At 32.0% G+C, this 5902-nt stretch overlaps 1 non-coding gene across 1 annotated transcript; it reads left to right on the forward strand.

Moving 5' to 3' along the window:
- The first annotated feature begins 619 nt into the window (after window positions 1–619).
- Window positions 620–726, forward strand: LOC139895052 (small nucleolar RNA R71). Its single transcript, XR_011775522.1, has one exon. It is a non-coding gene; the product is annotated as a small nucleolar RNA R71 (small nucleolar RNA).
- Window positions 727–5902: the final 5176 nt, after the last annotated feature.

Consider the following 5902-nt stretch of genomic DNA (forward strand, 5'->3'; position numbering starts at 1 on the left):
CTTTGCCATTATTTCTTCCAGTTTTGACTTTTTCTCTTCGGTTTATTATGGTGGTTTATACAAGCTAGGTTTTTGTTGATTGAAAGTGTTGTTTTGAGTTGGTTGGTTATTCAGACCTTGTTGGTTGTACGAGTTATTGTTAGGTCCATTTGGATTGTAAAGAATGTTTTGATTTCGATTGAAGTTTGGCCTCGGCGGTTGATAATTATTTTGATAATTATTTCCAGGCCTTTGGTTCATGTAGGAAACATTCTATCGTTGTTCCATCGTTTGCTCAATGTGACAATCTTTCATTAAGTGTGGTCCACCGCATTGCTCATAACTGATTCGTATTGCGGGAAGATCTTTATTCATCTTTTCCATTCATCTCTCGAAAGCATCTATTTTTGCGGAAACAGAATCAAAGTCATGGCTAGAATCGGCTCTAGCCACTTTAGATGAACGAAAGATATATTTTTCCTGGTGCCACTCATGCGAGTGGGAGGCTGTGTTATCAATAATTTTGTGAGCTTCGGTTGTGATTTTCTTCATAATGGAACCACCAGCCGCTATGTCGATGTCTTTTCGTGTAGTAATGTCGCATCCTTGGTAGAATATTTGTACTATTTGATAAGTATCTAAACCGTGTTGAGGACATCCTCTCAACAACTTTTCGAATCTTGTCCACGCCTCATATAATGTTTCATTTGGCTTTTGCGCGAACGTAACAATTTCTCCTTGAAGTCTCACGGCTTTAGATGCCGGAAAGAATCTTTTAAGAAATTTCTCAACTAAAACATCCCATGTGTCAATCGCTCCTTCAGGTAACGATTCTAACCAATCTTTGGCTTCTCCTTTTAAAGTCCAGGGAAACAACATGAGATAGATCTGTTCATCCTCAACTTCTCTGATTTTGAATAGAGTACAGATCCTATTAAAGGTTCGAAGATGTTTGTTTGGATCTTCTTTTGGCGTATCACTATATTGGCATTGATTAGTTACCATGTGTAGGATTTATCCCTTGATTTCATAATATGGCGCATTAATGTCTGGCTTAATAATGGCGTGACCTTGGCCCGTGCGTGTGGCTCTCATTCGGTCTTCCATACTTAGAGGTTCTGTTACTTCTATAATTGAATTTGTTAAATCTGAATCACTAGAGGATTCTGATTTAATGGTTTCTTCCTCGATAATCTCTAGATGAGTGATTTGTGGTTCAGGAGGAATGATTAGTGGTTCAGGATCTCTGAATTGTCCTTGAATATCCTCCGGGTTCTCAATTGTGAAATCTGGTTCAAAAAATGGATTATCGGAAATTTGAATTAGAGTACTTGGTCGACTAGATGATGATTCTAAAGAAAAATCAACGGCGACAATGTTGGGTAGATGTCATGATCGAGTTACAGGTGGTGAACGTTTTGCTCGGTGCATTCACTGAATATCCTATTAGTTATAAAAGATAAAAATTATATAAGCTGTCAAATTAATAGACTTTTCTGATTTTGCCCACGTTTCGAATAGCCAATAGATGCAGCAGGTAGCCAGGACCCTTTAAATCGGAAGCCCACAACTCGCCACTAACAAATCCAATTATTACTACGAACCAGAAAATTTTGGATGTCTATTAATTTAACCGCTTAAAATAATTTTTCGTCGAAATTTTGAAGAAGAAAAAATCTATGTCCTAAAAACTAGAGCGTCGAGAAATAAGAAAGAAAAAGAGTGCGTCGAAAAACGTTAAAAAATAAAAATCAAAAAATAAAAATAAGAAAGAAAAACGTCGAAACTTAAAAGTTTAAAAACTTAAGACTAAAAAGTTGCGCCTAAAGGTATTAAAGCTTAAAAGGAATTCTATATCCAAAACGGCAATAACTTAAAAAGGTACTAAAATTTATTTAAAATTAAAGCGATAAGCGACGTCATAAAATTCTAAAGCACCTAAATCTTAATCTAAAGAAAAAGCACTTAAGGGATTTTACGGCAATGCCTAAAAATCTAAAAATATAAAATACTACGACAAAAACTAAGTTTAAACTAAATACGAACAAAAAATATATAATTTACAAATTAAACGATAAAAACGATATAAATATAAAAAGGAACCAAAGTTATAAAAATACAATTTTTTTATAAAAAAATATTATTTTTATATTATTATTTATAAAAGTATTTAATATAATAAACTTAAGAATATTAAAACTAAAAACTAAAATATTAAACAATTAAAACCCTAAATAATATAATAAATAATAATTATAATTAACCCTAGTTCCGTATTAAATGCAAGATTCTGGCGTGTCAGATCCACTCATGCGATCGCATGAGTATAACGTTATATTGCCATGCGGTCGCATGGCCTGTAAGTCCAGAAAGGATTGGGCTCTAATTCAAGTTCGGCCCAGTTTCTTTTCTTTTTTTTTATTATTTATTTTTTTTATTTTATATAAAGTATTTATATAAAATAAAAAAAAACTTATATTTAAAATTCTAAAAATAAAAATATTTATATATCTTAAAAATATATATATATATATATATATTTAAACACTTATATATATAGATATATATAGATATATAGATATATAGATATATAGATATATATATATATACATACATATATATAGTATTTTTTTATATGTTTTTATAAAAATACAAAATATTTTTACAAAATTAGAGAATAAGAAATATAGCGGAAAAATATAGCGTTTTCGCCGGTTCCTCGGCAGCGGCGCCAAAAACTTGATGTTATGCGAGGTTTAGTAAGAAATAGTATTATTTTTATTACGAAATACGATACAATATACACAAGTTTTATTTATTTATATAGATGGGATATACATAAACCTTGCTACAACACTTATAGGCAGTGTACCTAATCGTAGAGTAGTGTAGTTTTTAGTAAGTCCGGTTCGTTCCACAGGGAGCAAGCTGAGTTTAACGCTATATTTTAAACAACTATATTTATATAAAAATATATATAATTATATATAGTAATATTATTATAAAAGGGGGTTTTTTACCGTTTAATGACACGTTTGTCGATTTTAAATAAAGCGTAAAGATAAATGACGATAATATAAATGATAGAATTTTAAATTGCGATAAAGTAAATTGTAGTAATTAAAATGACAGTAAATAAAAGTACGATGAAATATGAAATAAAAGTATTATACTTATTTAAACTTCCGTAATCATAATGTTTGACGTTTTGATTTTACTTAATTGTTACCCGGGTTAATTGTCCTTTGTCCAGGTTTATTTGATACCTATCTGGTTTTTGTCCATAATAGTCCATCGATCATAATTATAAAATGCTCTTCAAATTAACCTTATTCCCGAAGTCTAATATTCCAACTAATTAGGGATTCGAACTGTAACAAGGTTTTAATACTTTGTTAATAATTACACCAGGTTATCGACTGCGTGTAATCCAAGGTTTTAATACTTTGTTAACAATTACACCAATTATCCTTGTATGTAATCCACCCCTGTTTTAATGAGATATGAATATTAATTTACCCACTTGATCAGAATGAATAATCAATTACCCAACCCGAATAATTAATTAAATGATTGTAAACGATGTCGTATAAACGTCACTAAATAGGACATTCGTAATCAATTTAATAATTATTAGATTAACTAATTTGAAGATAGGTTCGACAGATTCCAATGAGTTGTCATTCGATTAGACAATACCCCCTATCTATTAATAGTCAATAGTCCAATGTTCACAAGTGTCGATCTTTTGTCCAAACCTTAATTATGGTACAAAATCCAATAACCCCGTCTTAATATTTAGTATAACATCACGATTACTTTGGCTCAAATAAGCATAATAATAACTTAGTTATGAGACATTAAATTAAAAAGGAAGAACATAGCTTACAGTGGTGATTAATTGCGTAGCGTTGCACGGACAAAATTTCGACTTATAAAACCTTAAAACATTTCTTACATTAACCCAATTATTATTAAACTTAATTTAAACTTAATATTATAATATATATATATATATATATATATATATATATATATATATATATATATATATATATATATATATATGTTTTCGTTACAGAGAAGGAAAAGAAAAAGATGTGTAAAACTCGTCCGAAAAATGCTGAATTTATAGACTTAGCTACCATTTCCCTGCCTTGCGATCACATGAGAATAAGGCAGCTAGGCCATGCGATCGCATGGCCAGCTGGATCCAGCTCAATCACTTTGTTTTCTAGTTTGTCGACGTATTATAATAATATATAATATAATATATATAATTTTATATAATTATATATATATATATATTATATTATATTCTTGTGCATAGTAGATTTGTAATTTTAGGTCCGATGACTCGCGCGTTGATGCTCGGTTTATGTCCCGGTTCCGGATTTTCGAACGTCTTTTCGTACACGTAGATATCTTGTACTTTGCGTTCCGCGGCTTGTACTCTTGTAATTTTTAGACGTTTCTCATTAATAAATTGAGCCACTTGAATTATATCTTGTTTATTTGAGCTTTTTGGTCATTTGCGTCTTCAAATCGTCGTTTTCTTCTTTTGTCTTCGCAATTATTTATTTAAACGAATATTACATAAAAAAAGAACAATTGTAACTAAAAGCTTTACATATTGGAAGGATATTGTGCCTAAATATATGGTCATTTAGAGCACTATCATGATGCAAGGTTCATAAAAGTACAATTCGTTTTGATGTTTGATTGCTAGATTGGAAATGAATGATGAATCTTTGAAGATGTTAAAATTGTGTTCTTGGTGACTAGAGAGAAAAAGAAGATGAGGAGGTGAAGTGGAATGAGTGGTGAGGAAGAGTGGTGACTAGTTCAACTAGTTGTCACTTTGATCAAATGACGAATTTAGTCCCTCGAGTTTAAAAGCGGGTGCGTGAATTAACCAAACGAAATATTTTAAAAACGTTAGAGTAAACGAGAGATGTTATAATTTAATAACGAAAATATTGGAAACACTTATTAACGGGGGATGCAAATTTAGATAACGAAAGATATTATCTAAAAAAAAAGAAGGGCGTTAAAATAATTTAACGGAAAAAGGCGGGATGTTACATTACCTACACCTTAAAATAAATTTCGTCCCGAAATTTAGTTGGAAGTAGTAGTCGTTGTTCCTTCTCGAGACCTTGCGTTGTCAATTCTACGAATAAGTGTATGAAGTGGAGTTTGTAATCGATAGTAAGCTCGTCGAAGGGAAATAACAAGTTCTTGTTCGGCAAGACACTTTTTCAAGTTTGATACCCGAAATGTAGGATGAACGGAACTTAATTGAGTCGAAAGATCTAAACGGTATGCAACGGGTCCAATAAGCCCCAAGATTTCAAAAGGATCAATATTCCGCGGATTTAGCTTTCTACTTTTCCCAGAACGAATTTTACCTTTCCAAGGTGCAACTTTTAACATTACGCAGTCACTCACTTGGAATTCGAGAGGTTTACGTCTAACATCGGCATAGCTCTTTTGGCACTACGGGCCATCTTGAGCCTTTCTTGGGTTTGAACGGTCTTAACGGTCATTTCATGAATGAGTTCGGGTCTAGTGGTTTGCTTGTTGCCTACGTCGGCCCAAAAAATAGGAGAACGTCATTTTGCGGCCATATAAGGTTTCGAAAAGGCGTGGTGTTAATATTCGAATGATAATTATCATTGTAAGAGGGATCGGCTAACGGCAACTATACAAGTTCGTGATATGTTTTTCCAAGGTTTGAATCGTACGTTCACTTGGTCCATCGGTTTACGGATGATACGCGGTACTCATGTCTAAACGCGTTCCCAAGGCTTTTTGTAAGTCTAGAAGTGAAACGAGCATCTCGGTCCGAAATGAGGTACATTTCTTTAAGATATATTTGAACAAGTTCGTTAGGACTTGAAAACGTTTGTTAGAACAAGTT

This window comes from Rutidosis leptorrhynchoides, chromosome 2 (genome assembly GCF_046630445.1).
Source record: "Rutidosis leptorrhynchoides isolate AG116_Rl617_1_P2 chromosome 2, CSIRO_AGI_Rlap_v1, whole genome shotgun sequence".
In the NCBI taxonomy this organism is placed as follows: domain Eukaryota; kingdom Viridiplantae; phylum Streptophyta; class Magnoliopsida; order Asterales; family Asteraceae; genus Rutidosis; species Rutidosis leptorrhynchoides.